Source organism: Ammospiza nelsoni, unplaced genomic scaffold (assembly GCF_027579445.1).
Source record: "Ammospiza nelsoni isolate bAmmNel1 unplaced genomic scaffold, bAmmNel1.pri scaffold_79, whole genome shotgun sequence".
Taxonomy (NCBI): domain Eukaryota; kingdom Metazoa; phylum Chordata; class Aves; order Passeriformes; family Passerellidae; genus Ammospiza; species Ammospiza nelsoni.
The window spans coordinates 570,728-593,604 of NW_026683207.1; the positions used below are offsets into that span (position 1 = coordinate 570,728).

Consider the following 22,877-nt stretch of genomic DNA (forward strand, 5'->3'; position numbering starts at 1 on the left):
AATAGATATGAAAATCAATAGCCTTCATGGCTGACAATCAATCAGACTCTGTCCCTGCCCCCACCCCACCATTTCCCCCATCCAAGCCCTGGCACTCAGAGCAGCCTTGTGCAAATCTAAGCTCCCTCCAGCCCAGGCTGCACCTGCAGCTTGCAGCTCCTTGGCTCCAACACCCGCCTGCTTTCCTTGGAGAAGGAGCTGCCCGAGACACAGAGGGATGTTCATTTCTTGTCAGCCAACAAAGCCAAGGGAAGGCACAGCTCCATCAAATGGAAAAGTCATTCCTCTGTGGGATAATAAATCCACTTTCCACAGCAGACAGTCTCAGAGCAATGGAAAACATCTTCTGTGCCCAGCACAGATCCCAAGGTCTCCCCAAACCCTCCCTGCCCCGATTCTGTCCAGATTTGCTCTTTGCACACACGAGTCACATGCTGAAGTCAGGAGCTCCCTCCATGCCCAGAGGGAGGAAAAGAGAGAAAGGGGATGAAGAGCTCTCCTGTGCAGAGCCAAGGTCCAAGTGCTCTGGGATGTCCAAACAGCATCTGACATGTCCACCATCTCCCAGAGATTTCCGTACAGCAACAGTTTCAGACAAAGACAAAAGAAAAGGTAATTCTGTGAGATATAAACACAATTAGGATGTTGACTAATATGATATTTATTTGAGCTTCAGAAATATTAGGCAATTCCCTGAAGCTCAAAGCATGAAACCAGTCAGCTGAAGGGCACTTCAATGACCAGAAAGCATTGGGAGGAGTGTTGAGGGGTTTTTGAAGGACAATGGACTATGCAACATATGCACAATCCAGCCTTCATAGAAACTGAGTAAGGTCTCTATGCCCTTGAAGGACACAAAAGGCGAACATGCTCAGCAGCAGATGGTTCAGGATGCAAAGGCACACAAGAAAACCTGCAGCAAGATGCATGAAGAAGAAAGACTAACTAAAATTAACTGAAATGTCAAAATGCGTGTGTAAAAAGGATTTAACCAATCATGCATTAGCTTGAGGTGTGAACAATAGAGAACAGTATAAAAATGGCTTGCTTTTTGTAATAAATTGGCTTCACTTGATCATATTGATCATGGTGTGATGTCCCGTTAATGATCCTCTGCACCTGGGGACCAGAAATGCATGCAAGCCTCCACCCCAAGAGACATTATGAATTCAAAAAACATGGCCATTAACTGCTTGATAACAACACAGAGTAATGGCAACCAAAATGCAGTCAGACCAGGGTTTTTCCACTCTCTCTCAAGCCCCATGCATTGGGCACCAACTTTTGTCCTGGTTTAGGGCAAATTTGGGAGAAAACCTCCAAAGGGGCCCCTCCAGAAAGGAAACACACACAGCCCCTCTCCCCAGCCGGGTCGGGAAGGATTCCCTGGAGAGAAGTGGAAAGAACCTGTTTATTTTACAGGCAAAGCACTCCCAGCACACAAAATGAACAATACCAGGTGACAACACTCTTTCACCACTCTGAAAAAGATGACAAGTTCAGAAAGTCTCTCTTGGGAGTGGTCGCTCTGTTATCAGTCCCTCTGGTGCTGGGGCAGCTGCTGCAGCCACAAGGTGCAAACTCTCGGTGTTTCCCAGGGCCCAGTCTGGAGCAGTTTGAGTGGTTCCAAAAAAGGGAAAGGAAAACAGTCCAGGGAAAAATTCAGACTGCTTAGCTAAACTAACTAATGAGCAGAAACAAAAGCAAGAGCAAAGTAAAAAGCCAAGCAAAAAGCAAAAGCAGCACCATGTACTGCCCTGTCTCTGTGTCCTGCCAGCCATGGGGGAGCGGCTGATAAGAAAACCAAAACAAAACTTCGCTCTTCAGAGCCAGTCTTGAAGGCACAGAACATAATATCCAGCATAAACAGAACAGACAGCTGGGGATTCAAGCGTCCTAATGTCACCCTAGGACAGCACAGTTATTCCAAACTGACCCCCAGCAGCCCCCTCCTCACCGATGCCATCTGCTGGGGCTGTGCCAGCTTCAGGAGATGCCTCCAGGGCCTGCATTACCTGTGTGAAAAATGCATATTGTATGACTTGTTTTTCACAAATATTAAAATGAATATTATATGTGTTGTGTTAGAAAGTTATGTTGTACTAATTTTATTAAGTAGTGTGTTAAATCTAGTTTTAGATTATAACATAATGTTAAAATAGGAACTATGCTACGTAAGATACTTTTATAATTAGAGTATTAATAATTTGGACAATTTGAATTAGGACAATATGACATAATAGAAACAAAGAGTTACAGACGTCTGGGTAACTTCTTCTGGGCAGCATAAGCCTGAAAAAGGACACACTTTAACAGAGGATTAACCCTTAAAAACAATAGCCTGTTGCATATTCATACCCCTCATACATGATGCATAAGTTTGATTCAAACACAGGATTCTGTCTGATCAGTGTCAGCTTCTTCCTCTGAATCCTGACGGCACCTTCATGGCTGAGCAGGCAGGAAGAAGTTCGTTTCTTCTGATAAGAGAGCAATAAATTCTCTTTCTCTGAAAGATTTAGGTGTCCTGTGGCCGCTATCTCGTTGCGAGTCCTTTCTTTAAAAAAAGTACCTCACATAGCATATTTTTATTTTAACATTATGTTATACCCTAAAACTAGATTTAACACACTACTTAAGAAAATTATTACAGCATAACTTCCTGACACAACACATATAATATTAATTTTAATATTTGCGAAAAGGCAATCATAAAACACGCATTTTTCCCACAGGAGGACTGGGCTCCCCCAGTTATTCCCTGTACCGGCGGGACCCCCCGCCCCTTCCCCTCAGAGCTCTCCCGCGCTGAGGGGCCGCTGCCGCTTCCCGCCCTTCGTGCCCGCCCTCAGCGGCCGCCGGGAGCTGGGGCCGCCCCGCCCGCCCTTTTATCGGAGCCATGGAGAAGGAAACCGCTTTAAATTGTTCATGCCGCCGCGCCTGAGCGCTGGGCAGGTGTCTGCGGGCAGATCCCAGGTGAGTGCTCGGCCACGGGGCCGCTGAAGGCGGCCCATACCACACACCCCCCCGGCCGCCCCCTCGGGCTGTGCTGCTCTGGAGGCCGCGGCTGAGGAGGGGACGGGGGGAAAGCGCAGGGGCCCTTCCCTGGGGACACGGGGACAGTGCTGGGCCCGGCGAGTACCCCGGCAGGGCCCCGAGCTGGAGCACACACACACCTGCCCCTTGCCCCGGGCTGGAGCACACACACACCTGCCCCTGCATGGGTTGGGACGGCTCCTGCACTGGACTCATTTCTGTGCGTGTGCCTGGAGTGGCACATGCAGAGACATCTTCGGTTTGAATTTCAAAGACTTTTGTTGTTGTGTTTTCTCAAAACTGAAGGGAATCATCTTCTGGAGCATCCGCTCTGTGTTGTAAGTCCACGTTTGCTGTGGGTAATTCAGCCCGGAGAGCGAGCAGGGCTCTGTCGCTGGCCGGGGTCTGTGTACAAATCACCAACGGGACGGGGCTGCTGAGGAACTGCCTTGAGCTGTTTTATTTTCCAGCATCAGTCTCATTACATGGTTATGACAATGGGAAGATGCCAGCAGCTCACATCCCAGGCAGCTGACCAAGAACTTAATGTTACAACTTACTTTAAAAGTTTTTTGACCAGTCACACAAAGCAAAAGCACATTGACAGTAGTTCTATCCAATCACCATAAGCACACGTACCTTTGGTTAAAACAATGCTTGCTTATTTTGAATACAATACCTGCTTTTAAGCCCTTAAGCACAATGCACAGAGCTCCATTATTAACCTTAAAGCTTCCTAATATCTCGCTAGATAAACTTTTCTGTAACTTAGGGAGTTATTCTAGCCAAGCGTTAATACACAGACCATTGTTCTATTTGTCCTTACTTTTGTACTTTCTACATGATTTTTCTGCTGACCTATCTCATGGCTGCTGCTTGGCTCTCATCCCAGTTCTGCTGTCTCTGAGGCCTGCCTTTTGCAGCTTTCCCAAACCCTTCTGATTTTATGGATTCCCACAGGCCCCACTCAGATGCTCGCACTGGCGTTGGTGTCTTGGTCTCACCAGATCAGGTGTACAGTGAAAATGTTCTGTCCCCACACTGAGTTATGAGAATTGAACAAGTTATTTTTTCATGTCGAAGCTCCTTATGAAATATGTTGAGATTCAGATGCGATATTCTGGCAGCAGATGAGTTAGCTGTTTACAGGATGAACTTCTGTGACTTCAAAACCTTGTAAAAGGGTATTCTCATGCTGAAACATAATCAGATGTGGTTTAGAAGTGCCCTTGGAAGTAAAGCAAAATAGAAATATCAACTACTGGTCTTCAAAAAAGTAATTTTTCTCCTTGAGTCCTTTGCCATGCACCAGTGCCCAGACAGGCAGGAGCTGCTGAGTTCCCTGCATTGAAAGCTCCCCTTTGGCCACAGTCTGTAAATCAAACTGCAGGACACCAACAGTTTGATCAACCACTGGGAAGTAAGAAGTGAGTTCCAAAGCCATTACCAATACCTTGGGCTTTGAAGATTGTAGGCAGCTGTTTTATTAATGATAAATTCTATTTTCACATCATCTGTAGGGATTTTTTTCCCTTGAATTTTACAATTCATTTTTTACAAATCTGCCCATAAGGAACTAATTTTTAAATTTGTGCAGGGTTTCAACAGGTGCTCAGATGATGAATTTAAATTTCCATTCAATGTGTCGAGCCGTGGCGAAATCACTGATTCAGGTAAGATTGGAATATTTGCCATGCACCTTCTTTAGATTTGTATATATTGTCAAGTTTTAATTTTCATGAGTAGTCTCACAGTTTCATATCTGTAACTGTTAAATACAGTTTCACTGTTACTTGTTTTAGAAATACATTGATCAAAATCTCTTCATGTTTCAGATACAATTTCACAGCAAGTGAAACTTTGCTCTGAAGTAGATGAAGAGGTCAGCTAAGTATCAACTCTGCACATCTAATTCCTTGGGGTCTTTTGAATTTGTTCCCAAACAGTGCCTGAAGCTAAAGAAAGGGCTAAAGGAAGTAGTCAAAAGGGAATAATGTTTTCTGTCTCCTGTTTAAAGCTGAATCACTTAGAGGAGATATTTGTGATTTAGTGAACATGCCTGGAAAAAAATCTTTAAAAATTAAGGTGATTGCAATATTGTTGTTGTTTTTTCTTTGTTTCAAGTGCCTGCAAAATCTATGAGCTTTAATTAGAGTAAGATTTAAACACTTAAGCATCCTTGTGGAACTGCTTCTGAATATTCTGTTGAGGGGCAGAAGGGTTGAAGTCAGAGTATTCTTTGGAAAACTGAAGTGGATTATCCCAATTGCCTTGTCTGGCTTTATTTTATCTGTTAAACAATTAATTCAGTAGTTTCCTCAAGTATTGGATTCCTTTCACAGTGTCTTTACCAGCAGATCTCTGCTTTAGCACAACTCAGTACAGCTCAGTTTTTTTGCAATAGCTTCTGTATTTGCAGCTACAAAACACTGTTTGCTAGCACAAAATAAAACACATTTCTTGTGCTCTCTCTGCTGATTTTCATATCCCTGACAACTTTTTAGACTTTTTTTAATCCTAAGCTATTAAAGTACCATCAGGACTGTAACAAAACTGTGATGCAGCCAAAACAAGGATGGTGTTTGGGGCTGTTGTAAGTGAACCAAAGGGCCCTTGGGGCTTGTGTGTTGCTCTCCCTGCCTCGACCACTGGCCCAGCACTGCTTGTAGGGAACTTTCAAGGTGTTCTAAGGGCACAAGGGTGCCAAGGGTGGTGGTTTTCCTTCTTGCTCCATGTGTGAGCGGAGAACTGCTGGGACACTTGGATATTTATAAACCCATGGGTCCAGATGGGATCCATGCCAGGGTGATGAGGGAGCTGGCAGATGAGCTTGCCAAGCCTCTCTCCATCATTTATCAGGAGTTGTGGCTCACTGTGAGGTTCCAGATGATTGGACACTGGCCAGTGTGACACCCATGTACAGAAAAGGTAGGAAGGAGGATCCTGGTAATTCCAGGCCAGTCAGCCTGGCCTCAGTAGCAGGTGAGATAATGGAGCAGTTCACACTGAGTGCTATCACACGGCACTCACAGCCTGGCCAGGCTATCAGACCCAGCCAGCAGGGCTTTACCAAGGGTGGGTCATGTCTGACCAACCTGGGCTCCTTCTGTGAGCAGGTGACCGCCTGGTGTGTGCAGGAAAGGCTGTGGGTGTTGTGTATCTGGGGCTCCAGCAAGGCCTTTGGCACTGTCTCCCACAGCACATTCCTGGAGAAGCTGCAGCCACGGCTGGGACAGGAGCACTCCGTGCTGGGCTCAGAACTGGCTGCATGGCCGGCCCAGAGAGTGATGGTGAATGGTGCTGCATCCAGCTGGCAGCCAGGCACCAGTGCTGTCCCTCAGGGCTCTGTACTGGGACCAGTTCTGTTTAATATTTTTATAGATGACATGGATGAGGGCATTGAGTCCTTCATCAGTAAATTTGCAGAGGACACTAAGCTGGGAGCTTGTGTTGATCTCTTGGAAGGAAGGAGGGCTCTGCAGAGAGACTTAGATCTGTTGGATGGATGGGCAGAGTTCAGCAGCATGAGGTTTAATCAGTCCAAGTGCTGAGTTCCACATTTTGGCCACAGAAGTCCCCTACAACGTTCCAAGCTGGGGACAGTGTGGCTGGGCAGTGCTCACGCAGAAAGGGCCCTGGGGGTGCTGGGGACAGCTGGTTGAACATGAGCCAGCAGTGTGCCCTGGTGGCCAGGAAGGCCAATGGCATCCTGGCCTGGATCAGGAATGGTGTGGCCAGCAGGAGCAGGGAGCTCATTCTGCCCCTGTATGGGCACTGCTGAGGCTGCACCTTGAGTGCTGTGTCCGGTTCTGGGCCCTCAGCTTAGGAAGGACGTTGAGATGCTGGAGCACATCCAGAGGAGGGCAACAAGGCTGGTGAGGGGTTTGGAACACAAGCCCTGTGAGGAACATTTGTAGGAGCTGGGGCTGTTTAGCCTGGAGAAGAGGAGGCTCAGGGGTGACCTTATTGCTCTCTACAGCTTCCTGCAGGGAGGTTGGAGCCAGGTGGGTCGGTCTCTTCCACCAGGCAGCACTGACAGAACCAGAGGACACAGTCTCAAGCTACAGCAGGGAGAGGATAGGTTGGATGTTAGGGAAAAAATTTTCACCAAAGGAATAATGAAGCACTGGAATGTTCTTCCCAGGGAGGTGGTAGAATCACCATCTCTGGATGTGATTAAAAAAGCCTGGACGTGGCACTTGGTGCTGTAGTTGAGGTGTCAGGGCATAGGTTGGACTCGATGATCTGAGAGGTCTCTTCCAACCTCATTATTCTGTGATTCTGTGTGTGTCCATGGCAATATCACAGGTACTCCTGGGCAAAGTCTCTGAAGCTGCTTTTACTTAACTCAGAAGTGTCTGTCAGAAGGAGAGGACAGAAATGTGTGAAGAACCTGCTAGAAGGAATTTTGGCTTCACTGATAATTCTGGCAAAACTTTTATTGATTTTGGTGGACTGCAGTTATCCGTGTCTTTAAGCCCATCTCTTTGGTGATGTCTGAAGGGGGTTTGGGATATTTCATTGCATTTGTTTCTCCTAAGTGCTCTCTAATGCCTTTTGATACATACACAGAGGATGCACAAAGATTTAAACTTGGGCTCCTGATCATATCTAATTTTATATCACCATCTGTAGAAAAATATTACTCTTGTGATGTTTCTAAGAGATAAATACATTATCTACAACAGTATTAATTACATATTATATCCTATTAATTAGATAGTATTCGAGATTAAATTGTGGAACCTGTTTCAATAGAATCCAGAAACAATGAATGAATTGTTCTCAAAACTCTACAAAGAGGCTGAGAAGATCAAGCAGTGGAAACTGACTGTGGAAACTGAACTAAACCAGAAAGAAAGAAAACTCCAAGAGAATAGAAAGATTATTGAAGCACAGAAGAAAGCCGTTCAAGAACTGCAGGCCAGTATTGTATAGTGTACATTGAATAGATGAAGTTCAGTGCTTCCTGATTCAGTATGACACTATTATTGATACAATTAAATATTAAAGACTGTTGAAGTTTGGTTTGTGCCTTGAGAAAATGATTATTTTGAGAAGTTGCAGGCACCTGTCCTGTGTGAGGGTATGTATGAAGAATATACCTGTAAGTGTCTCAGTTGCTGGTAAATTATTGTTCATTAATTATTACATCTTTCATGCAAAAGATGACTCAGCATGTAATACCAGATAAAACAGATTTCTGTCTACTGATGCCCCAAATGACTTTTTCATGAGGGATTTGAGAAGTCAAAGTGCATTTCTAATGTATTTTTTAATAACAGTGTCTTTTTGCATTTGTTCCCTATGAAATCAGTTTGAAAATGAAAAACTCCATTTGAAACTGGAAGATGAGATATGTGAAAATAAAGATCTCTTGAAAGAGTAAGTAATAGAACCAAGTATATATTTTTGTGGTGGAAATAATCAGTTTCCATGTGGGCAGTTTTATGTAGCTGTTAAATTTTGAAGGTCATTTCCATTGTTACTCCTTAGGTGCACAAAGCACTGTGCACTCCTGTGCAAACATGATATTTTTCCCTCCTTTAGAGCTGCTGCTTCAAGGCATCTGTGTAATCTGCTCAAGGAAACCTGCACTCGCTTTGCAGAGAAGACCAGCAAATGTAAATGCTTTTTTAGTTTTTATTTATCAGAGTAAATGTGCTTCTAGCTTGCTCTAAATTCACAAACAGAAGCAAGAAGAAGAAATTTCTTGTGCTGTTCAGAAAAGTTCTCCAGCTGAGATTGACTGGATGTGGCTCTCAGAATGAGAAGTGAATTTTAAGTGGCTCACAAAATTAGAAGTGAATTTTAAGTGGCTCACAAAATTGGAAGTGAAGCCCCAGGTCTAACAGACTTGTGGTTTGTAATGCTAAATGCAGAAGGCTTTAGAAGGCAGTGAGATTGCTTGCTGCAAGGTTGCCAGCCTGGGAGCTCTTTGGGTGCCCAAACAGTGCTCCAGGTTTGAGGCAGTGCCCACAGCCCCGACTGGCACTGGAGCCACTGCAGGGCAGGGCAGGGCTCCCCAAGGCTGCTCAGCCCATTGAAGCTTTGCAGTCCCAGCCACACTCTGGGAATATATTCAGACATGAGAAGTGACACTTCACGCCTGTTTTTAGGCAGTAGAATCTACTCTGAATTCCCAGCACTCTGGAACAAATTTCCAGAGCTGACATTTCCTGTTTTCAGCCATCACACATTTATGGGGAAAAAGGGTCTGAACCCCAAGGTGTAATGAGTAACTGGAATTCTTCTAATGAAACTGAACAAGCCAAGTCAGTTGGATAACTTAATGAAGTTTAAATTCTTGAGGTTTTAAAATATGTTCTTGATTGGAAATCCTACTGTATATGCAATTTTGAATTGTTATTATGATAATTAGAATTTTACTAACTTGATCCTGGATACTAAGAAATGTCTATTTCTTTTTAGCCTTAATTCTAGAAACAATTGTATATAGATGTACTGTTCTTTTTTGATAGCTGTTTCTTTTACTGTTCTCTTTTAAATTGTTTTCTTAGGAAAAAAAGAGTATCAATTACAAAAGTGAAAGGAAAGAAGGAAAATATGGACATGGAGTGTTGCAATTTTATAATGACAGCTCTGTGGTTATAGGTATCTGCTGATAAGAAGAAATTCCGTGCTAAACCCTAGATTACAGTTTATAACTACTAATAGTTTTGATACATTATAATTCAACAGCATTAATAGTATAATAATTAATATGGTCGCGTAAACTGATCCAGAATTACACTTTTCACAGAAAAAAATAGGAAGGAAATTTAAAAGCTGAACTTGCTTAATGTTTCAATGAAATACACATTTTCCCTAGAGTCTGTAACTTTTGGCACTTTTATGCTTCATAATGACTTATTTAGTAAGAATGGAGCTGATAATTTCTTTGTTAATTCATTACGCTGATTCAGTACAATGACTTGGGCAGCTGGCATTCTTGTTCAAAAGAAAAACTTTCTCATATGTTCTTGCTTTGATAGATGAACAGGAAAAGGAAGCAACAATACAATTGTATGAGGAACTTCACAGCAACATAGAAGTGAGCAAGCTTGATGAAAGGAATGTGAGTTATGTGAGCTGAGCTGAGTTCCATGTTTATGTTGGGATACTGTTTGTATTCATCCTGTGTGGGTATCATGTCATGTGTGATGCAGGAAGTTGGGTTTTCAATCCCTTTTCAAGAATTATTTTTGTGTTCTATCAAACACATTCAATGGAGAAGGTGCAGCAGTGTGTGGGATGTAGAACCTGTGATCTGGGTGATGTGTGCTTAGTGCTGGGTCACTGCCACAGCTTCTGGCTTCTTTTTGGGCTCTGTTTCACCTCCCTGCTGGTTCCTCAGAATGGCTGAGGTGGGCAGCAGCCCTGGAGAAGTTCCAGGGTTTCCAGTATTGAACTTCAAATATTAAATTTTGTTTTTAGAGAATGGCAGTGGCATTTGAAGAGCTTCGTGTGCAAGCAGAGAACGACAGATTGGAAATGAGTTTCAAATGTGAGAATTCTGTTTAATTTGAGTTTATGCAGCTGGCTCAGTTTTGTACTTCATAGCTTGTGTTACACATGCAGTGTCAGGGCAGAGAAATGTGAAGGGCTGGAATGGTGAGCAGCTCACACTGAGACACTGGGACCCTTCTTTTATTCCTGCTGCCTTTGGTCACTGCCTGACCCCTTCTATTGCTGTTCCAATGGGCCAAAGCTAGAACTTTATTTCTCAAACAGTCACTCAGAATTGAAGTTTTGTCTGTGAAGTACAGTCTAGAGATAAATACTTATTTCACGTAGTTTGTTTATTTAAATGATAATGCACTAGTGTATAGCTACAGAAACTTTAGCTAAATGCTCTCTCCCTGTATGTGTAGTCTGGTATGTTCCTGTTTCATTCTCACATGCTCTTTTCTGTTTGTATTTTGATTATAAAATCAAACATTGCCTCAGCAATTACTCTTGGGAAACAAATGGTACAGCTGTACAATTCCAAGCAGTCTTAAAGTGGAAGTTGTATTGAACTTGGAGTATATTTCAGCTAGAATGTTAACTATGGATGTTACTGTATCTCCAAAGTAAAAGAAGAAGCAGAAAAGGTGGACAAGTTTGAGAAAGAATGCAAACTGGAAGTCAGTCAAAAGGAAAAGCAGGCTTGCTCATTTTACTATCTAAGATGTAGAGCTTTATTTGTGCCTAAAGGGGCAATGCAAGAGCCAAGAAGTCTTTCTGGGTTTAGTGATGTTTCAGTACCTTTAGTCTACTGGAATTCATGGCTTTATTTTGAATTGAGATCTTTTTTGTTTAGAGTAATGTGACTTGATCGATATTTAGCTAAGATTATATCTAGCAAATATTTTCTATCTGTCTATCTATCTATCTATCTATCTATCTATCTAATCTAACTTGAATGACAGCAAAATGTCTGCTTATCATACCTGGGTACAAATGAAAATTAATATTTGTCCCTTCTCCAGACTTCATGATGATATTTCTTGCATTTTTCTAGATTTCAGCTCTTACCATACAGAGACATGAAAAAAATGATGTCATAAAAGACATCAAGGCTCAGCTGCAGACATCACAAAATAAGGTTGCTGACTTAATGGAAGCAAAATGTAAGAGTTCTGCTTGCTGTGTTTAAATGTAATTGTTTATAGAATTTAAATGTGATTGTTTATGATTGTTTATTTATTATATGTAATTGTTTATAGAAGCATAGGAAACAGGGCCATGATAGTCTTATTCTGTTGCTGCTTGGCAGCAGAATTTTGGGGCCTTGCAGGCCTTATTTTTGCTTGGAACAGGAGCTGCTCATGTGGGAGCAGGACTGGCAGGGCAGTTTTTAGGGGGAGTCAAGCAGTGAGAGCTTTTGAAAATTGCAAGGGGAAAATATGTTGCTTCAGTTTTGCAAATGTACAGTCAGGCAGATGTCACTGAGGAAATTTACTTTTCAGAACTTGATTTTCAATATTTTTAAGCCACCTATATTCAAATTTCATCTATTATTTTTTAGTATATGATGTCAGTACCATTGGTCTTTGTTAAATTCTTTAAATGTATGTAATTTTCCATTTTTAGCAGCATTTTTAGTAAATAATCCTATTTTTAAAAATATAAAAATGGTTTTTTATTTAGTACATAATGAAGAGATGTTAAAGGAATCCCAGGACAGTAAAGAACATTTGAGAGCAGAGCTGGAAGAGGCTAAAATTTCATTGCAAAAGGCAGAGGTACCCCTTGCTTATAGTTTTACAGTACAAATAGACTAGATGAGTATTTGCATAAATAATAATGGCTACTTTACACATGAAACAGCTGTAGCTTTTTGTTGCAAAACATGTTTAGAAACGATATCATGTCTTGAAGGTTGCTCAGAAGAACTTGGAAACTGAATTCCAGACTACAGTGAAAACATTAATTCAGGTCACTGGAGAAAAGGAAGAGCAGGAGGAAGAATGTTAAAAACTGAAGGCTTTGCTTGCAGCCCTGACAGAGGAGTTTGAGACTTCTGTTGCCAATTTGAAAAGCTTGCTGCAAGAAGAGCAAAATAAGTAAATTAATGAGTTTAAATTCCAAGAGTGATCTTACAGGTTGCAGTCTATGGCAAAATCAAGAACAATTGGAAATGAAGCTGAAATTTGGAGTTTTTTTTCAAACAGTGGTCTAAATGCAGAGAATTTATTGCAATTTTTTGTTTGTTTGTGATAGTTGATACTGTATAAAAAGTAAATTTTTGCCCCCTCCAACTTTCATAATTCTCTCTTTAAGATATACAGATTTCTGTAGGTATATATTTGTTTACTTTTATGTCTGCTGTTCTGAGGTTGTAAAAGTGAAATTTGATATGTGTTGCAGGCAGATACATCACCTGCCTGGTGAAAGGTAAATGTTCTTAAAGTGCTTGTGCTAAGACTTTGTCTTCTTGTCCTGTAAGTTTCAAATGCAGTGCTTTTTACTCTACATTTGGGATTTTTAATTTACCATTTCCTTAGATTAAAGAAATCTGAAGACGATTCAAAGCTGCTTACCTTGGAGCTCCAGATTAAATCTGCTGAACTGGGTAAGGCTTGTAGAAAGGCAGAAAATGAGCTAGGCAGTAATAAAAATGTTTTCTGCTGTTGTCTGGAAATGGACTGTCTCTGGTAGTTGGAGAAATGATTTTACAGTGCCTGTACCTGTCAGGAATGCCTGGATTTATTTTTATTTAGCTGAACCCTTTTCTTTGGGGCTCATTGGTGCTGGCAGCAGCCAAAGGGCAGTGCTGTGCACAGCTCCAATAGTCAGACCATTCATGCATAAATTCCTCTGCAGGTCATTTTGGTTTGCAGCTCAGAGCAGCAGCACTGCCGGTGCCAGGGGTGACTTCTGCAGCAGAGATAAAACCCTCCCATAGAGGTTTCTGTGACCCTGCCCATGCTGGAAGTGGAATGATTCTGGCAGGGGTTGTTTTTAAATATTCCTGTAGTTTCTAGGGATGCGCTCCTTAGTCCCCAGAGTCAGAGCTCTGTCTTGCTGTTGAGAACTTGCAAAAAATACCAGAACTGTGAAAGTGCACATAGAAACCATTTGGAAGTTAGTAACAACTGGTTTCCTTTCTCAGCATATCCATGTGATACCATATCCAGCAGTTCAGGGTTTTTTTCTGGAGCAATGCAGGTGCATCGATACTTGGACAATACTCTAGTCTTACAGTCCATGGTTTATTTGAAGTTATAATTGTAGAAAACATAATAAGCTGTAAATTTTATTTAAGATAAATATTTAGTTTCTCTTCAGATATAGATTTGCTAATGTCTGAATCATTTTTTCAAGTCTATATTTAGATTAGGTCATAAATGAGCTTTTCAGTTTCTTAACTTAATCCAACAAGTTTTGAGAACTGGGTATTGCAAAAGGGTTAAAGTTTTATACTGCCTGCTAAATATGAAAAATCATTTCTGTTCCATTCATTTTACATTCCATGTGCTGTAGAAGAGATGACTAAAGTAAAATGTGATAAAGAAGTGCAACTTGAAGAGCTGTCAGAAACTCTGGTAAATGTTCTTTTTATTAATCTCATGACATTTGGTCTTCATATGAAATTCCTCTTGCTTTGTAATTATCTTAAATGCCATAAATAAACTCCATCTAGTCTACCTTAACATTTCTATTAAACTTTCTCACACACAATTTCAGTGTTTTCTTTGAAGAACTTTATTGCCTCTGTTTTTCTTGTCTCCTGTGCTTTTGGTTTTTCTTGTCTCCCTGTTTTTGGTTTTCCTTCTCAAGGTTTTTGGTTATTTCCGTCTTTGTTCATGCCCATTCAAATGCCACTCCCTTTGGATATAAAGTTTTCCCATTTTTAATTCCTTCCAGGAAGGTAATTAGCTCTTGCCTCTGTGAATCCTTCTGTGCTGTGACATAGGTCCATTTGCTGTCGCAGAAGTCTAAGCTATATGAAATACACTCTTAACAGATGTTTATTTTCATTATGATTTTATATTTACAAGCCTAACAAGAATCCATATCAACTAAAGTTAAGATAGTCTGAAATCTTGTGTGCATTTTACTGTGTCTGCTTGTTGTTATAATCTGTGCATTGAGTGTTCTGAACTGAGCTTCACTCATTTTCTAAAATGGGTAAATTGGAGGACTTTTATTGAAGAAGAATCTTGAGGCTACTGTAGAAAATTTGCAGAGAGAGAAAAATGTGGAGAGAGAAATGAAAATGCTCTCCAGATGAGAGAGGTCTGAAGCAGGGCAATAGTAACATGTTTTTAGAAATAGTGCAGTTACACATCATGACTTGGATTCAAGTTTATACACGAGAAACAGCACCCAGAGCAGGGTCCCACCCTAATTTTGCAGCCCAGGTAATGGAACTCACAGCAGGGGACAGACATGAACAGCACCGGTGTCACAGTTCACTGTCTCACACCACTTCCAGATCCCAGCAGAGACTGCAAAGATCCAATCTGGATAATCCATGGCATGGATGTTGTTTGGTTCTCCTGAAAGCCTTGTGCTCTTAGTTCATGTCTGATAACCTCCAGCAGTTGGAGTTTGCTCATGGATACTGAAAACTCTTCCTTTTCATTTTGCAGAAAGAATTCCAGGATCTGAAAGCACAGCTGACAAGTACAGCTGAGAAGGAACAAGATTATTTAAAGCAGCTTGTGACTCTGAAAACAGATCTTGAACAAGAGGCATATGACCATTTTGAAAATATAATATTGAATTAGTTTTGGTGTAATATAGAAGTTACTTTAATACACAGTGAAATGAACTGTGATTGTTTTCTAATGAAAGTTTTGAACCACATATATATACATTAATTATATACTTACATTTCTCAATTCCACTTTCTCTATTTGTATGTGTTCTATGGCATATGTAGTTGTTCCATATCTCTCTGACTTATTTAACAAGAAGAGAAAGTTTCTGAATTCATTGTTAATCTTGCTTTGAACTACATCACCTTCACTAACCATTATATTTATATAAAAGTTGACTTTGATTTTCTTTCCTTCTTCTGTCACCTTTTTATATCTCTCTGGCTCTGCTGCAAAGCTTATATTTGTAGATAAAGACCTGGACTTCTTTCAGCATGGAATAACACTTGACAATGGGTATGTTTATTTAAAAGGAGATTTCAAGATGCATCCTCTTATTCCTCTTGGCCATTTGTTTTAAATTAGGTTAAAGAATGAACAGCTAACAGTGTATCTCAGTAAGCTTTCACCAGAGAAAGAACAAACAGCACAAGAGAAAAATGCTGTGGCAGCAGAACTCAAGAAACTGCAAGAACAACAAGAGGCAAGTTGTAAGCTTCCAGCTTTCTTGAAAGGACTCAATTTGAGTCAATACTCAGTTTGACAGATGACTCAGTTTCACAAATTAGATGATGAGCTGCAACATGACTTGGGTCTGTAGAGTACCTGAGCTATTTTTTGTGTTTGAATTGGAAAGGAAGTGTATTTACACTTGTGAACAAGGCAGGTCAGTGTGCTTTGGATGTCTTTGAATTGTTTAAGAAGTCACTTTGAATTTTATTTCTTTGCTGACACATGGGTCTTTATTTAGGATAGTAAGAAAGAAGAAGAAAATACAAAGCAGTTAGTTGAAAACCTAGAAGAGGCAAATAGCCAGCTAAGGCAAGTAAAAACAAATATTAATAATATTTTATATTGTTTAAGGAAGTAGACTCAAATAGTTGGTTATGTTCAAATGCTGCTTTCTGGGATTTTTTTGATTAATGTTTTTCTAGATAACATAGCTAAACAGAAACTATTCAGAATTGCTGTTGACCAAGTAGAAATTTTCTCCGATTAGAAATACCAATTGCTGCAGGAACAGTGTTTGCCATCATTTTGTATTCCATAGTAGGAGCTGTCTTGTTTTGCATTAGACATCTCAGGTGTGAAGGAAATTCAAATGGAAGCTGAAGGTTATGGACGAAATGTGACAAGGCAAAACTGGATCAGAGTTACTCTCTGTATCCTCCCCAGTTCAACAGACAGGCAGCTCCCATGTTTCACAGCTACATTGCAATAGTCCAGTTCAGGATGTATTTTCCTTGGGTTCCTGGAACATCTTTTCCTACTTAAAAGAAGTATGGACAGTTCACATATTGACTTACTGGGCATGTTGCTGCATTTTAAGAACATTTTCATTGAGCAGCTTATGAAGTTCCCATCAACATTAGCAGCTCTTTTCAGAAAATAAAATATGGGTTTGTTAGAAGTACTGAAAATAAGTTAAAGGCAATAAGGAAATTTTTACTGATGCTTGTTAATTTGGCACTTAGAAATAAACTGGAGTCTTTGAAGGAGAAAATGGCAAAGACAGGTGAAGAGATGAAAAGTTCACTGGATGAAAGAGAAGAAAATGTATGTCATGTGTCAGGAAAATATCTTACAGAACCTGCAGAGCAGCATTCAATGTAAAATCTTTGTTGGGGTTTTTCCTGCAAAGCTCTGCCTGGGGGATGTGATCTCTACCAGAGGTTTCTTCTTTCCCAGCTGCTGCCAGCTGTGCCCTTGTGTGTCCACATGTGAGCCCTGGTATTTCAAAAGACAAGCACAGTCACTGGGATGTTCACTCTGTGCTGGAAGTTTAATATTAAAGATTTATTTGTTTGTTTTCAGATAAACAGAGAACCTGCTTTTCTGTTTTTCATATACCCACTCAGTGATGGATGGGCTCTGGATTAGCTTTTTATATGTAGTGTGAGTTTGGGCTTAAATAGATTCAAACATTTTTACTTTTCTTTCTATTGGTTCAAAGCAACCTGGGGTTTTAGCAAATTTCAAAATTTCATTCTAAAAGTCAAAGATTTACAATTTAATTTCAGGTTAAGGGAACTGAAAATGAAATTTCAAGAAAGGAAAAGCCATTGAAGATTCTAGAGAATAATTGGGAAAATTCATTTTTTCATGGATGTAGGGAACTTCATACAAGTGCATTTTTTAAATTGTGAAGATCTTGGGGTTCTTTTCTTCTTCTTTCTTAACTCCATAACCACTAAAGAACTGGCTCACTGCTATTAATTAACATCTTGTGGTACTTTATGGCTAAAACTCTGATTATTCTAACATGTCATCTGGTGTTTCAGTCCCATCGGAACAAACCAGATTGGTGCAAGGGCAGGTTTGAGAACATCTACAGGAATTGCTCACATAGGGAGTCATTTGTAGAACTTACTAATTCATGTCTGAAATATCTCTTTCAGATGAATAATTTAAAGAAACAGATGGAAAATAAAACCAAATGCATTGAAGAGTTGCATCAGGAGGTGTGTGGAGATTTTAAATGTCAGAAATACATAAACACATTATATTTTGGGTTTGTGTCTGCTGTGATGTCTTTAGATACACCTATTTAATTTAAAAATTCTCCTTTCTTATCCTAACCCTGAGCAAACTAGGGAGACATCTTAGGGATCACTTGATTTGTTAAATGAGCCTTAATTTGAAAACAGCAATTACAAAAATAAAATCTTTAATAAACTTCTACTCTTTTTCATTTAGTGCATAGTGTTATTTATGTACTTGTAATGAGTATCTCAGCTACCACTAGTAGAAAAGAATTCTGCATGGCACAAACTGTAGTAACTTGACTGTAAAAATAAATAACTTGTATTTTTGGTCATGACATTTTCACACCTTCTGTCAGCAGCATCTTAGTTTTAATTCCCATTCTGCACCTCATTTGTTATTCCCTGCTGCTGCTCAGGAGGAGCCTTTCTTAAGGCCATGAAGAAATAGTAATTATCACAGAAATTAGCTGAGCATTCATTTGTTTGAAGAATTGTTCTGGAACCTGAGCTGCTCAACAGCTGAGAGTTATTTGCCTGATGAAAGCTGGAATTTCTTGATGCAGTTAAACCATGACATAATTCTATGAACTTATTAAGGTACAGTGCTTGTTTTGTTTCATTTCAACAGAATAAGGTGCTGAAAAAGAAAATTACTGCAGAAAGCAAGAAAAGCAATACTTATGAAGGGAAGGTAGGTTTAACTAACATCATGTAGAAGATGAGGTGAGTGTTTTTAAGTTCCACTGTAAATAATGTTAAATACATTATCCACTTGTTAAATACATTCTGAGCTGGTTTCTGGATCTGGGATACAGACTTTGCAGGAATGAGCTCATAGTTTTTAGAAAATGCTTCCATTTTTAATCATTGGGCACTGACTATTGTACATTTAAGAGATGGATTCACATTGCAATTGATTGTGTTTCTAATCTGTTCCTTACTTTTTTTTTCTTTTGTTGATAGTGGACTGAACAGGGTTCAGCAACCTCATTGTAACAGAAAAGCATTTAAAAGACTTATATATATATATATATATATATATATAAATATATATAAATATAACTCTTTTTAGTCTGTTCTTTAAATGTGTTCTGCAGTGGCAATCCCTCTGATGGGAATATTGTGGGAATATTGTGCCCAGCTTTGGGTACTGCACATGAAGAAAAGTGAAGTTTTTGAGGATGTTCATATGATAAACTTAAAAGGAAAAACTGTAAGGATAAACTTAAAAGGAAAAAATCAAAATGCACAGCTGGGAGGAAAATGTACCATAAAACCTGTGAAAATCTGATACAGATTTACAAGAGAGGGAATAAAATCTCCATCTGTATTTGTTTTTTCCAAGGCATTCACAGCATTTAGGGTGAGTGCTTAGGGCAGTCTTCCCCATTGTGCTGTTGCCATTGTTCCTTTGAGTATTTTCTAACTCACTTCAGGCCAAAGTTCAACTCTTTATTAAAAAAAGCTGAACTTAAAATAGGAAACACTTGAACCATATACCTGAAAAGTAACAGTGTGTTGTGTGTTTGTGCTCAAAAATAAGAGGTAAGAAAAAATCATCAACATAGTAATTCCTAAACAAATAACAGCAGCAATTCTACTTTCTCCAAAGGTGAATAAATTGCAGTTAGAGATGGAAAATATGAACAAGCAACATAAGGAAGAAGTTGACATCTATCAAAAAGACATAGAAACAAGAAAAGTAAATGAAAATAAACTTCGTGAAGAGGTGAGAGGTGTTAATTTTTACTGTAATTTAATTTTTTTTTAATCTAAAATGTTTTATGAAGCTTTATTGGCCAGACTCCTTGCTCATATTTCAGTCTTATTAACATAAATGGAACTTGTGTTTGCCTGAGAGCAAAGCTTTAGTACATTAGGTGCTTAGGTTGAAGTATTTGAATATGTCTTTGAAAATGAGAACTCCATTAAAAATTCTTTCTTTCAAGATACAGTTTAAAGAAATTCCACCCTTGGTATAAAGTCAGCACAATCAAATTAGATTATAACTTCTCCCATATTAGGATTTTTCTGCACACACATTTTCTGATGGCAATGCTAAGAAATGTTAGGGGGCAGAGTGCTTGAAATGGCATTTTGGTTTGGAGTGAGCTTGCCTGCCATGGCTGTACCTTTGATCTTGCCCATTTTAACAATCTGCAGAAGAGATGAGGGATTTGAAAGGGATCTTAAAAGCAAATGAAGCCCAAGTGGGACTGCAAACTTTGCACCCACAGGGGGAAGAAGAAATTGAGATTTAAAAGAAATATAGGGTTATGTTGATGAATAAAATGCAATTTATTACTGACAGGTAGAAAAGATGAGGTTGCTTTGTGATGAAACTGCAATGATACAGAGAGAAACTGATGCCAGAGGTCAGCACAAGATAACTGAGATGGTGGCACTGATGGAAAAGCACAAGGTCAGAGATTTTCCTGCTTGCTGTGGTTTGCAATGTGTGATACCATGTCAATACCATGTTTATAACTTGTGACACCACATAAATGACCTTTCAAAAGCAGAAACAGGTCTGAGTCTGGGAAAAGGAAGCTGAACACATGCTGTACTTTGCATCATCTAAAATCAAATTAATTTGAAGATTTTGAAAAGATTCCTATGGGCAGATAAATTCCAATAATCTAAACTTCTGGGATTGTTAGATTTCTTTTTCAGTTCAGGCTTCCTTTGATACCACGTGAATGCAATATTTTTCAGTATCAGTTTGGTTCTTTCTCTGAGGCTACTTAGTGACTGTCAGCAGTTTAGCCTGACACATTTTAGTTTACCTTTCTATTCCTCATTTTGCAATATCTTTAGCAGATACATTAATTAAGATGGCACAGCTGGCTCTTAGTGCTGAGCACATATTGCTGCACAGAAATAAAGCACTCTCTGCCAGTCCACAAAATAATACTTGAATTGAGCATTTCCTGTTTTACAGTTTCTGCAGAAGCATCAATGAATCTTTTCTTTCCGAATCTTAAGAGCCTGGTTTGAAAAAAAAAATTAAGACTGGATAACTCTATAATTGTAACATTTAGTCACATGTTTTGAGTTTGTTGTTGGTTTGGTTTTTTTACCACAGAATGAATATGATAAAATGGTTGAAGAAAAAGATGCAGAGTTAAAAGTATATAAAGTAAAACAGCAAAAGCAGTTCTCATCAGAAAGAGCCCTGGTAAGGAGCACTTTGCAATGGTCAATAATTCAGTGAAGGGGCTGATGTCCTTGTGTAGGGTGAAATAAACAAGGCCAGGAGACTTCTTCTCCTTTTTAATGCCTTTATTAAACGTGATCAGCTCAGGATTGGGCAGCTCGGCAGGGCTGCAGTCTCCCGTCGTGTTTCCCAGGGCGACTCAGAGGAGGAGGATATGGGCAGCTTTGTCCACCAGGGGCAGAACTGGGGAATCACGCCCTCGTGGGAGCCTTTAGGGCATGGTGATCCATTCCGATGTTAGTTTTCCCGGTGCCGTCTCCCTCAGTCTCAGCGCTGGGGACAACTCCCATGGTCAGGGCAAGAGGGACTCCAAAGGTGTTTCGCATCTCTGCAGGCTTAGCGCTCGGCTCCTTACATCCAGACATCACTCCAGTCTCTCAGCTCTTAGGCGGCTCGTTGTTTTTGGGGTTTTCTCTGTGCGTTTGGAGCCGTAGTCCCCCACAGCGTGCTGGTCCTGGAGTCACTTTGCATAAACCCCTCCCCCAGGTCTCTTCTCCTCACTGTTTGGGAAGGTCCCCACCCGTTACTGTCTCAGGAGAAGGGCCATTACCTCGCTCCAGCCAGAGCTTTTACTAATGCAAAAACAACCATTAACAACAACGACCCGTAATTACCATAACACAGCCAGCAGCCCAGCAGTAGTGGTAACTTTTTTTCTCACAGAAAAAAATCAACTGAATTTTTGTTCATAACCGTCCCCCCTCTTTTTCTTTGATCGAGCTTAAATTTTAAGCTCGCATCAACTTACAGTTTTTTTGTTTTGAATTGACTATAAATTTCTTGTGCACTTTGGTAATCATGGTTACTTAAACTTGTTACTTTCCTTGGTTTCTTCAGGTTGGTCTGCACGGCAAATACTATTTTACTGAAATAGATAAATAAGCATAGTAAAAAGAGCAATCCTCCAAGTACACACACAGCGAGAAAAACTACCTTTTCCCATACATCTTTTCTGAAAATCTCCAGGTTCTCCCACCCACTGGGATCAAGTGTAGGAGTTTGATCTTGATTATTTACACATGCTAATCTCTTTATTTCATTTGAAATGTTCCTAATAATTGCATTCTTTATTTTTAATACTGCCTGGAGCCTGATGACTTTGTTTAACATAGATATTGGGGTCTGAACTCGGCTTTTACAATTTTGGATTTTCTCGATTTCTATTTCACTTTGCCTGGTCTGTTTAATTTCTCCCAAATCAGTATATATAGGAACTCCTAAACTTGATCAAGTTTCTTTGGGCAACAAGAAGAAAATTGGTTTTATCATTCTAGTGGTGCAGCTGCCAGACCAGTCTCCTGACAATTTGGTGTGTGCTGTGGTATCAGAGATCAAACCTAGGGGTTTAGAGCTCTCCTGAAATGTGTTCCAAAAGGGATTTATCTCTTTTTCAGTACACTCATAACATTCATAAACTTCATGGTGATCACACTTGTCTCTTTCTTTTTTTTTTTTTTTTTCAAAAGAGTCTAATTTGTTTGGATCTCTTGGGATCCACTGGGTGGCTGAATACTCCACTGCTAAATACTTGTTACAAACAATTTTTCTTACCATTTTCACCATTTCTTTTCTTTTTACCAGATCTACTGAGCTTGTTTCAGCAGCATCACAACCAGGCTTCCCCTATAGGGCACTCTCCTAGGAGTGGCTGCCTAAAAGTGACAATATTGTGGGCTATCCAACACACTCTCTTATTTTTCTGATAAAGGACCAATTGGGGAGAGGTTAACACAGTTAGGGTTAGAATTGATGTGGACTCTAGACCAGGAGCTCACTTCCTCCTCCTCATAGCGGGGTTGGTAGCACTCACTGCACGGCTCAGCTGGG

At 40.0% G+C, this 22,877-nt stretch overlaps 1 pseudogene; it reads left to right on the forward strand.

Moving 5' to 3' along the window:
* Positions 1-550: 550 nt before the first annotated feature.
* LOC132087255 (synaptonemal complex protein 1-like) lies at positions 551-22,640 on the forward strand (annotated as a pseudogene).
* The last annotated feature ends 237 nt before the right edge of the window (positions 22,641-22,877 follow it).